Source organism: Pan troglodytes, chromosome 13 (assembly GCF_028858775.2).
Source record: "Pan troglodytes isolate AG18354 chromosome 13, NHGRI_mPanTro3-v2.0_pri, whole genome shotgun sequence".
NCBI lineage: Eukaryota > Metazoa > Chordata > Mammalia > Primates > Hominidae > Pan > Pan troglodytes.
This window is the reverse complement of record NC_072411.2, coordinates 98,734,394-98,747,598: the sequence shown is the minus strand read 5'-3', so window position 1 is coordinate 98,747,598 and position 13,205 is coordinate 98,734,394.

Below are 13,205 nucleotides of genomic sequence, written 5' to 3'. Positions count from 1 at the left end.
ACATGAAAATGTTAGGCCATGCTCTAGGGGTATTAATTGAACACACTTAGAAGAAGCACTGCCTATCCCTTAATTCAGTGGCCATGGCTTAGCCCCCTTTCCTCAGAACAATGAGTTCACTCAAAAAATTAGTCAAAGCATCTACAAATCTTGTATTAGGATCAATATCCTAATTAAGATTTTTAAGAAATCTGTTGTTACCATGTGGTAAATAAATCTGTATTGCTAAAAAAAAAGCCACTCATCATTTTTCTACTAGTTAATTACATAATTATGAATTATTGTCACTACAGACATGTGCTGCATGATGACATTTCATTCAATGACAGACTGCATATATGACTGTGGTCCCATTAGATACAATACTGTATTTCTACTGTACCTTTTACATGTTTAGATACACAAATACCATTGCATAACAACTGCCTGCAGTACTCAGTACAGTAACAGCTTTGTAGCCTAAGAGCAATAGAATATGCTACACAGCTAGGTGTGTAGTAGGCTACACCATCTAGTTTGTGTGAGTACATGCTGTGGTATGTGCCCAATGACAAAATTACCTAAGGACACATTTCTCAGAACATATCCCTGCCATTAAGCAACATATGACTGTATCTTTCTCATAATACCATCCACTGGCATAATACTTTGAACATATAGAATACAGTTATAATGATAATGTCTGTGTTTACTAATTCTAACTTCTGTGTTAGTTCTGGGTCAATTTTGATTGATTTCTCTTTATGGGCCATATTTTCCTGCTTCTTTGCATGCCTGATAGTTATGGATTGGATGCCAGACATTGTGATTTTACCTTGACGAATGCCATATATTTTAGTGTTCCTGTAAATATTCTTAAGCTTTGTCCTGGACACAGTTAATTGGAAACAGATCATTTGGGGTTAAGATTCATTAGGTGAGACCACAGCAGTGTACACTGAACTAACAGTTCTCTGCCACTGAGATAAGATCCTTTTGTATACTCTACCCAATGAGGTTTCCAATTCTGGCAGGTGGGAACTGGCACTATATTTTTGTACCAGGTTTCATTACCGCTAACCCTTGTGGATAATTCTTTCTCCAGCCTTAGATGGTTTCCTCACATGTGTGTGCTGACAAGAAAGCCTCTGAATACTCTAAGAGAACCTCTGCAGATGTCTGAATATGTCCCCTCTGTCCAGCTCTCCTTTCTGGTCTCTGTCCTGGTACTCTAGCTACTTCTGTCTCTTTGGAATCTCAGCTCTGGCTCTTAACTCAGGGGACCTGCTGGGCTCTACCTTGATTCCTTCTCAATACACTGGGGCAGTTTTAGGGCTCACCTCATTTGCTCCCTTTCTCTCAAGGATCACTGTTTCTTACTGCATGACTTCCAGTGTTCTTAAAAACCATGTCTCTATATTTGTCTGTTTTTTGGTTGCTTTAGGTGGGAGGATAATCTGGTCCCTGAAACCCTATCGTGGTCAGAAGCAGAAGTCCTGGCTTAATAGCCTTAGCACAGCAATTTTATATTTCTTACTCAATGGAAGATAATTTCATTACAGCGTTTCAGTAATTCAAGTGCGTATTCATGTCCTGAACAGAACATATGTACACTTCAATACCAAATTCTGACTTCTTATTGTTTGTTGATGAATCTTATATTTTTTTAAAAAAGGGACAAATCAGGCTGCTTATATAATGTCAACAAATGTCTATTAAGGAATTTAATTCCTTACCAGGACCCAAATTGTTTCAATGACTAAACTGTGGCCTTCGTAAGGCATGAAAAATTGTGAAAATAAAGAATGAATATATGTTCTAGTAGCTACAATACTTTTAGAATAATTCACTCCTTTGAAATGCTAGAGAAACAAAGACATTTAAAAAGGAAAAGAGGAAGTCAAATTGTCCCTGTTTGCAGATGACATGATTGTATATCTAGAAAACCCCACCGTCTCAGCCCAAAATCTCCTTTAGCTGATAAGCAATTTCAGCAAAGTCTCACGATACAAAATCAATGTGCAAAAATCACAAGCATTCTTATACACCAATAACAGACAAACAGAGAGCCAAATCATGAGTGAACTCCCATTCACAATTGCTTCAAAGAGAATAAAATACCTAGGAATCCAACTTACAAGGGATGTGAAGGACCTCTTCAAGGAGAACTACAAACCACTGCTCAACGAAATAAAAGAGGATACAAACAAATGGAAGAACATTCCATGCTCATGGATAGGAAGAATCAATATCGTGAGAATGGCCATACTGCCCAAGGTAACTTATAGATTCAATGCCATCCCCATCAAGCTACCAGTGACTTTCTTCCCAGAAACATACTCAGTTATTAAATATATTTAACTATCAGTTATTGCTAAGATGGAATTAAAGTCAGTTCTTAATTTTTCAAAAAAAAAAAGAAACAAAGACATTTCTTAGCTTTAACTATCCTTTAAAAATGAACAACAAACATGAATTAGTTGATGCCTTGATAATGCTTTGAACCTACTGCTGTCATAAAAGTAGAGGCCCACAATGGAAGTGAGTATATCATATTATAGACACTATAAACATAACACAGAAACACTTTAAATATATCATAGAAATACATTAGCAAATCAACATACTAAACAGGCTGTCTAACCAAAGTCCTTACATAAAGACACCTTATACAAAAAGAAAAACCCCAAATAACCAATCTATGGAAGAATTCAAGGAATCCCTCTTAAATACACTAAATTTTCCCCACTGCCAAATTCTGTAAAGAAACACTAAGAATGATTGGTTTGTAAGATCCTTGATAAGATCTAGTGAAACTAGAATGGCCACTCAGTAGCACAAGATAAAACTTCAAATGGCAGAGGATGGAGTGGGGGTGGGGGGTGGGGGGGTGGGAGGGAGTGGGGGTGGGGGCAAGATAGCCAATTAGAAGCAGCTGCGGTCTGCGGCGCTCATGGAAAGGAATGAAGGCAGTGAGTGAATTCAGCCCCTTCAACTGAAATATCCAGGTTCTTGCACTGGGACTGACTAGGCAACCAGCTTGACCCTTGGAGAATGAAGAAAAGCAGGGTAGGGTTACGGCTCACCCAGGAGCAGCAGGGAGCCAAAGGAAACCCCACCCCCAGCCAAGGGAAGCAGTGAGTGAGTGTGCGATCCCATCTGGGAAACCATCCATAGATCTCTGCAACCAGCAGATCAGGAGATCCCCTTGTAACCCCAAGCCAACAGGGCCTTGTGACCAATACAGAGCTGTGTGGCGTCCTGGCAGAGCAGTCACTTGGGCACACACAGAGACCCAGGAGTTCTGCATCTCTGGCCCCAGGATCCCGGCAAGGGGGATGATCCGTCAGTACATATCCCTAGGAAGGGGTCTGAATCCAGGGAGCCAAACAGCATTGTTCTGTGGGCCCCACTTCCATGGCACCTCACAAGTGAAGACACACTGGCTTGGAATTCCAGCCAGCCAGCCAGCAGTGAGAGGCTGAAGTTGGTCTGAGAAGGACCGAGTTGCTAGGGGCAGGGACAGCTGCTATCTCTGCAATTCAGTCGACTCAGCAGCTCCAGTCGACTCAGCAGCTCCAGTCTGCTGACTCTGGAGAGTCCAGATGGTCTGAATGAGGAAGGGTCCCCCAAAACAGAGCACAGCTGCACTACCAAAAAACAGCCAGATTGCTTCTTTAAGAAGCGGGTCTGTGATCCTGTTCCTCTTGACTGGGTGACTCTTCACAAAAGGGGTCTCCAAACACCTCCTACAGGTGCAGTTCAAGCTGGCAACAGGTCAGTACCCCCCTGGGACAAAGCTTCCAGAGGAAGGAACAGGCTGCCATCTTTGCTATTTCATAGCCTTCATTGGTGATACCTCCAGGTATGGGAAAAACTGAGGCAACTAGGATCTGGAGTGGATCCCCAGCAAACCACAGCAGCCCTATGGAAGAGTAGACTGACTGTTAAAAGAAAAAAAGAACAGAAAACAACAATGACAACAAAAGACCCCACAAAAACCCAATTCAAAGTTCAGCAACCTCAAAGATCGAAGGTAGATAAGCCCACAAAGATGAGAAAGAATCAACACAAAAACGCTGAAAACTCAAAAAGCCAGAGTGCCTTGTCTCCCCCAGATGGCTGCAACACCTCTCCAGCAAGGGCAGAGAACTGGGCTAAGGATGAAATGGTTGAATTGACAGAAGTAGTCGTCAGAAGGTGAGCAATAACAAAGTTCGCTGAGCTAAAGGAGCTTGTTCTAATACAATGCAAAGAAGCTAAGAATCATGATAAAACAATACAAGAGCTGACAGCCAGAATAGCCAGTTTAGAGAGGAGCGTAACTGACCTGATGGAGCTGAAAAACACAACAGAAGAACTTCACAATGCAATCACAAGTATCAACAGCAGAACAGACCAAGTGGAGGAAAGAATCTCAGAGCTTGAAGACTATCTTTCTGAAATGAGACAGGCAGACAAGAATAAACAAAAATCGTTAAAGGGAATGAACAAAACAGGCCAACATTCAAATTCGGGAACTGTAGAGGACCCCAGTAAGATACTTCATGAGATTAACCCCAAGACACCTAATCATCAGATTCTCCAAGGTTGAAATGAAGGAAAAAAAGTTAAGGGCAGCCAGAGAGAAAGGCCAGGTCACCTACAAAGGGAAGCCCATCAGACTAACAGCAGACCTCTCAGTGGAAGCCTTACAGGCCAGAAGAGATTGGGGGCCAATACTAAACATTCTTAACCCATTTATGCCTAGTGTTCCATTACTGGAACACTAAGCTTGTTGGAGTTACTTATATCCTACTGCTCATTGCCAAGGTCATTGCCAAGGTTTGATTTTTCACAAAAAATTTTGCAACCTCCAGCATAAATGGGTTTAGAATTTCCAACTCAGAATTTCATATCCTGCGAAAGTAAGCTTTATAAGTGAAGGAGAAATAAGATCCTTTTCAGACAAGCAAATGCTGAGGGAATTCATCACCACCAGGCCTGCCTTGCAAAAGCTCCATAAGGAAGCATTAAATATGGAAAGGAATCATTACCAGCCAGTAAAAAAGCACACTGAAGTGCACAGACCAGTGACACTATGAAGCAACAACATAAACAAGTCTGTAAAATAACCAGCTAGCATCATGATGACAGGATCAAATTCACACATAACAATAATAATCTTAAATGTAAATGGACTAAATGCCCCAATTAAAGACATAGAATGGCAAGCCAGATAATGAGCCAAGACTCATTAGTATGCTGTCTTCAACAGACCCATCTCACATTCAAAAACACAAATAGGTTGAGGTCAGGAGTTTGAAACCAGCCTGGCCAATATGGTGAAACCTCATCTCTACTAAAAATACAAAAAACTTAGCTGGGCATGGTGGCAGGTGCTTGTAATCCCAGCTACTAGGGAGGCTGAGGCAGGAGAATTGCTTGAAGCCAGGTGGTGGAGGTTGCAGTGAGCTAAGATCGCACCACTGCACTCTAGCCTGGACAACAGAGCAAGACTCCATCTCAAAAAACCAAAAACCAAAACCAAAAACAACCAAAAGAAGACACATAGGTTCAAAATAAGGGGATAGAGGAACATTTACCAAGCAAATGGAAAACAGCAGGGGTCGTAACCCTAGTTTCTGACAAAACAGACTTTAAACCAACAAACATCAAAAAAGATAAAGAGGGGCATTATATAATAGTAAAGGGTTCAATTCAATAAGAAGAGCCAACTATCCAAAATATATATGCACCCAATCCAGGAGCACCCAGATTCATAAAGCAAGTTCCTAGGGACCTACAAAGAGACTTAGACTCCCACAAAATAATAGTGGGAGACTTTAACACCCCACTGACAACAGTAGATCACTGAGACACAAAATTAACACAGATATTCGAGACCTGAACTCAGCTCTGGATCAAATGGACCTGAAAGATATCTACAGAACTCTCCACCCAAAACCAACAGAATACACATTCTACTCATCACCACATGGTACTTACTCTAAAATTGAACACAAAATTGGAAGTAAAACACTCCTCAGCAAATGTAAAAGAACTGAAATCATAACAAAATCTCTGACCCCAGCACAATCAAATTAGAACTCAAGGTTAAGAAATTCCCCTAAAACCACACAACAATATGGATATTGAACAACCTGCTCCTGAATGACTATGGGTAAATAATGAAATTAAGGCAGAAATCAAGAAGTTCTTTGAAACTAATGAGAACAAAGATACAACATACTAGAATCTCTGGGATTCAGCTAAAGCAAGGTTAAGAGGGAAATTTATAGCACTAAAATGTCCACATCAAAAAAATTAAAAAGATCTCAAGTTAACAGCCTAACATCACAACTAAAAGAACTGGAGAACCAAGAGCAAACAAACCCAAAAGCTAGCAGAAGATAAGAAATAACTAAGATCAGAGCTGAAATGAATGAGAAAAGAGACATGAAAAACCCTTCAAAGGAAAAATCAATTAATCCAGGAGCTGGTTTTTTGAAAAAATAGACTGCTGGTTAGACTAAAGAAGAAAAGAGAGAAGAATCAAATAAATACAATCAGAAATGGTAAGGAGGATATTACCACTGACCCCACAGAAATACCAACAACCATCAGAGAATACTATAAACATTTCTATGCATATAAACTAGAAAATCTAGAAGAAACAGATAAATTCCTGGACATATACACCTTCCCAAGATTGAACCAGGAAGAAACTGAATTCTTGAACAGACCAATAACAAGTTCTGAAATTGAGGCAGTAATAAATAGCCTACCAACCAAAAAAAGCCCAGGACCAGATAGATTCACAGTGAATTCTACCAAAGGTACAAAGAAGAGCTGCTACGATTTCTACTGAAATGATTCCCGAAAATTGAAAAGGAGGGACTCCTCCCTAACTCATCAAATGAGGCCAGCATTATTCTGAAACCAAAACCTGGCAGAGATACAACAAAAAAAGAAAACTCCAAGCCAATATCCTTGATGAACATCAATGCAAAAATCCTGAAGAAAACACTGGCAAACCAAATCCAGTAGCACATCGAAAAGCTTATCTACTATGATCAAGTTGGCTTCATCCCCGGGATGCAAGGTTGGTTCAACACATGCAAATCAGTAAATGTGATTCATCACATAAACAGAACTAAAGACAAAAATCATATTATCTCAATAGATGCAGAAAAGGCCTTCAATTAAATTCAACATCCCTTCATGTTAAAAATGCTCAATAAACAAGGTATTGAAGGAGCATATCTTGAAATAATAAGAGCCATCTATGACAAACCCACAGCCAACATCATACTGAATGGGCAGAAGCTGGAAGAATTCCCCTCGAAAACTGCCACAAGACAGGAATGCCCTCTCTCACCACCCCTATTCCACACAATGTTGGAAGTTGTGGCCAGGGCAATCAGGCAAGAGGAAGAAATACGAAGACAGGAAGTCAAATTATCTTTGAAGATGACATGATTCTATATCTAGAAAACCCCATCATCTCAGCCCAAAAGCTTTTTAAGCTGATAAGCAACATCAGCAGTCTCAGGATACAAAATTAATGTGCAAAAATCACTAGCATTCCTATACCCCAACAGGCAGGCAGAGAGCCAAATCACAAATAAACTCCCATTCACAATTGCTATAAAAGGAATAAAATACCTAGGAATACTGCTGACAAGGGAAGTGAAGGACCTCTTCAAGCAGAACTACAAACCACTGCTCAAAGAAATCAGAGAAGACACAAACGGAAAAACATTCCATGCTCATGGATAGGAAGAATCAACATTGTGAAAATGGCCATACTGCCCAAAGTAATTTATAGATTCAATGCTATGCTCATTAAACTACCATTGATGGTCTTCACAGAATTAGAAAAAACTATTTTAAAATTCATATGGGACCAAAAAAGAGCCTGAATAGCCAAGACAATCCTAAGCAACAACAACAATGCTGGACCATCACACTACCTAACTTCCACCTATACTACAAAGTTACAGTAACCAAAACAGCATGGTACTGGTACCAGAACAGACACATAGACCAACAAAATAGAATAGGGAACTCAGAAATAAGACCGCACACCTATAACCATTTGATCTTTGACAAACCTGACAAAAACAAGCAATGGGGGAAAGGATTCCCTATTCAATAAATGGTGCTGGGATAACTGGCTAGCCATATGTAAAAAATGGAAAGTGGACCCCTTCCTTAAGCCATATACCAAAATTAAATCATAATGGATTAAAGACTTAAATGTAAAGCCCAAAACTATAAAAATGCTAGCATAAAATCTGGGCAATATCATTTAGGACACAGGCACGGGCAAAGATTTCATAACAAAAACACCAAAAGCAATTGCAACAAAAGCAAAAATTAACAAATGGGATCTAATTAAACCAAAGAGCTTCTGCACAGCAAAAGAAACTATCATCAGAGTGAACAGACAACCTACAGAATGGGAGAAAATTTTTGCTGTCTAATCTTTCTAACAAAGGTCTAATATCCATAGTCTACAAGGAACTTAAATTTACAAGAAAAAAACAACCTCATTAAAAAGTGGGCAAAGGACATGAACAGACACTTCACAAAAGAAGACATACATGTGGCCAACAAATATATGAAAAAAAGGTCAACATCACTGATCATTAAAGAAATGAATTGGGAGGCCAAGGCGGGCAGACCATGAGGTCAGGAGATCAAGACCATCCTGGCTAACACAGTGAAACCCCGTCTCTACTAAAAAATACAAAAAAATTAGCCGGGCGTGGTGGCGGGCACCTGTAGTCCCAGCTACTCGGGAGGCTGAGGCAGGAGAATGGCATGAACCCAGGAGGCGGAGCTTGCAATGAGCCAAGTTTGTGCCACTGCACTCCAGCCTGGGCCACAGAGTGAGACTCCATCTCAAAAAAAAAAAAAAGAAAGAAATGAAAATCCAAACCATAATGAGATATCATCTCATGCCAGTCAGAATGGCTATTATGAAACAGTCAAAAAAAAAAAAAAAAAAAAAAAAAAAAAAACAGATGCTGGCAAGGTGGTGGAGAAAAAGGAAAGCATTTATACTGTTGGTGGGAATGTAAATAGTTCAACCACTGTGGAAGAGAGTGTGGCAATTCCTTAAAGACCTAGAGGCAGAAATACCATTTGACCCAGCAATCCCATTACTGGAAACATACCTAAAGGAATATAAATCATTCTGTTATAAAGATTCATGCACGTGTATGTTCACTGCAACACTATTCACAATAGCAAATACATGGAATTAACCCTAAATGCCCATCAAAGAGAGGAGTAAACTCTCTTTACTGGTTTAAGCTTATATAGTTGTGATTTAGCTATCATATGCCTCTTATAACAAATATAAGCTTTACTAGAAATGATCATCAATCTAATTATGTCTTTCTCCCAATCTAGTATAGCCAATCTATACTATAAAGAAAATGTGGTACATATATACCATGGAATACTATGCAGCCATGAAAAGGAATAAGATCATGTCCTTTGCAGGGACATGAAGTTGGAAGTCATTATCCTCTGCAAACTGACACAGAAACAGAAAACCAAACACCATGTGTTCTCACTTATAAGTGGGAGCTGAATGATAAGAACACATAGACACATGAGTGGCAACAACACACACTGGGACCTATAGGGGGCAGGGTAGGGGGAGAAACAGCATCAGGAAGAATAGCTCATGGATGCTGGGCTTAATACCTAGGTGATGGGATGATCTGTGCAGCAAACCACCATGGCACATGTTTACCTATGTAACAAACCTGCACACTCTGCACATGTACCCCTGAACTTAAAATAAGAGAAAAAAAAAACACCTTCAAATAGACACTTGCTAAAATCCTCTATAAAACAACCTATCACAGAATGAAAAAATTTGCCACAATATTAATCACTGATAGAAACTTTTTTAGCATGGCAAAGGATGTGGCCAGATAATGTTTCATCTCTAATGAAATTAATTTGGAAAAATTATAAAGGTGGGGTATGAACTAGAACCATACCCTAAAAGACTCTTTGACTACATCCAAATGGATTGTATATAACTACTTGATTCTATGTGTGTTATATATAGTAATAATGGTATATTTATTTTCTGGATGAATGGAAACATTCCCTTGTCAAAAAGCTAGCACTTAAAATGGCTAAAAAAGGATTCGAGTTTGTGTTTCCCACCAAGGATATTACATCTATCTAATAATACAGGGACACATTAAGCTGGAATGGTTTTTCATGATTTGAATTATATAAGCTTTGCTTTTTAAATGAACCCTTATTGCTCATATCACTTCAATCCTCTGGAAAAACAGAAAAGGTCTTAATAGAATCAGAAAGTTATACCCATTAGAGATTCCAAAGTTCTCTGAAGGGCTTTCAGAAGCAAATGATCTGCAGAAATTGACTGCCAACCCAAAAGCCTCAGAACAAGCAGATAACCACACAAAACAGGCAGCTTTGGCCTAAGACCATCCAAACAAGATTCTTCTGTCACATTCTCTTAACATACCTTTGTCTGTTATTCTGTTGGTCATACTCCTCTCTTTACTGGTTTAAGCTTATATAGTTGTGATTTAGCTATCATATGCCTCATAACAAATACAAGCTTTACTAGAAATGATCATCAATCTAATTATGTCTTTCTCCCAATCTAGTATAGCCAATCTAAAAATAACATAAAGGTATGTTAGATTAACTTTATCAATAATGATACCCTTTAAGGACAATACATAAGTGAAGAAAAACGTCCTTGTTCTGGAAAAGGAGGATATAAATATTCTTGGCATATAACTGTGACTGTCATGACAACATAAGCGGTAATACATTTACAATCCATTAAGGTTGATCATCTCCCTTGTGTAGTAACTGGGATCCTTTTCCTTTGTGGAATTCAGCACCGAGGTTTTCAGTGCCAACCCTGGACCAAGGTTAATTATTCTGGGGGGCTCCCGGTTAGGCTGTTTTAAGGTTATAATTCCCCAATACCCTCAATTGACTATATATCTTTATAAAGAGCCCCAAGGGATAAATCCCTTTTTGGGGAGACTCCTGTGTTAGTCCATTCTCACACTGCTATACAGAACTACCTGAGACTGGGTAATTTATAAAGAGGCTTAATTGACTCACAGTTCCACAGGCTGTACAGTAGGCATTGGCTGGGGAGGCCTCAGGAAACTTATAATCATGGCAGAAGGGCAAAGGGGAAGCAAGCACATCTTCACATGGCAGTAGGAGAGAGCAAGTGAACAGGGAGATTCTACACACTTTTAAACAACCAGATCTTGTGAGAAGTCACCCACTATCACAAGAACAGCAAGGGGGAAAACTGCCCCCATAATCCAATCACCTTCCACCAGGCCCCTCCTCCTCCAACACTGGGAATTACAATTCAACATGAGATTTGGGTGGGGACACAGAGCCAAACCATATCAACTCCTATGGGATAGTGACCTATCCCATAGGAGTTTGACAACTTGAGGAGACCATAAAAAATGTGTTCTTTCACTTTAGCTGACCCAGTAAATAACACAGCCCAACCCTTGGAGACACAGCAAACAACTTAAATTTTTCATAACCAGGCGTCTTCTTAGTCTGTCTCTGCTGCTATAACAAAACAGTTGAGACTGAGTAATTTATAAAGAACAGACATTTACTTCTTACAGTTTGGGAGGCTGGGAAGTCCAAGATCAAGGTGCTTGCAGATTTCATGTCAAGTGAGGATCCCGTTCCCTGTTTCTAAGATGGCACCTTGTTGCTGTTTCCTCCAGAGGGGCTGAATGCTGTGTCCTCACATGGTGGAAGGCAGAAGGGCAAAATGGCCCAAGCTAGTTCCCTCCAGCCCTTTAATGAGGCACTACTCCATTCATAAGGGCAGAGCCCCAAAGGCCCCCCACTTAATACCACTTCCCCAGAGGCCCTAAAGGCCCTCCACTTAATACTACCACAGTAAGAATTAAGTTTCAACATGAATTTTGGAGGGGACACATTCAAACCATAGAACCAAAGTAGTTATAGGTAATAAAATAGCCATGAATTATTTTCTTTTCCCAACCAGAGAGGTGTGTGCACCAGTGCTAACACTTCATATTGTACCTGGGTTAACAAAATAGTTGATGTCTATTGTTCAGTCTCAAATGCTTCTACAGAGCCACTGCCCTAACATATGATAGAGGACCAAAAGGGGGCACAAAGAATAAAATGTTTACATCCTCCCAAAAACAGATTGAGATTGATTGTTTGGAAGCCACAAGAACAAGCGGCTAGTTTTTAACTACCAGTTTTTAACTTGTCCATTAGCTCAGTGACAAATTTCTTTCTTTTTTTTTTTTTTTTTTTTTTTGAGACAGTTTCACTCTGTTGCCCAGGCTGGAGTGCAGTGGCATGATCTTGGCTCACTACTACCTCCACCTCCTGGGTTCAAGCGATTCTTGTGCCTCAGCCTCCCAAGTAGCTGGGACTACAGGTGTGCACCACCACACCTGGCTAACTTTTGTATTTTTGATAGAGATAGGGTTTCCCCATGTTGGCCAGGCTGATCTCGAACTCCTGGCCTCAAGTGATCTGCTTGCCTTGGCCTCCCAAAGTGCTGGGATTACAGGCATGAGCCACCTCACCCGGCCAACTTGCCTTTTTGTACATGCTTTTACAAGCCTGAAAACTAGCAAGAGTCCTTTATTCCTAAAGTCAAACAAACAGAAATGGACCCACTCCAATTAACATGCTTCTGAATGTGAATCAATGAACAACAGTCTCACTCCAGTAACTACAGTTCTATAGGTGTCAATATGAATTTCATATTCCCAAAAAACCTACATGAGATTAACAGTCTGCTCTGCTCAAGGAGGACTATGCCTGAACAATACTTCTCCCTTACTATATAGTAAGCGATAAATTCAGCTTTGTTTTTTTCTATCAGATATTGAGTAGTAGGCTCATCAACCTTTGACAGTCTTATAATTGATATTATTTCCAATTTCATGATTGCTTACTTGATTTAGGTCCTGATAGTATCAGCAGCAGCTATGATTACTTGAGTATTAATTAAGTCAGGTCTTATGCCAGCCATTTACATATGTTAAATCTGGATTACCTAATCCACCACTCAACATCTGAAATAAAAAGATGAAGATGAGCTTATTGCTTAACTATAGTAAGGAAGAGCTATGTTGGTCAGGCATAGTCTCCCTGAGAAGAACAGACTGCTGCATTCTATAACTTTTTTAATGACC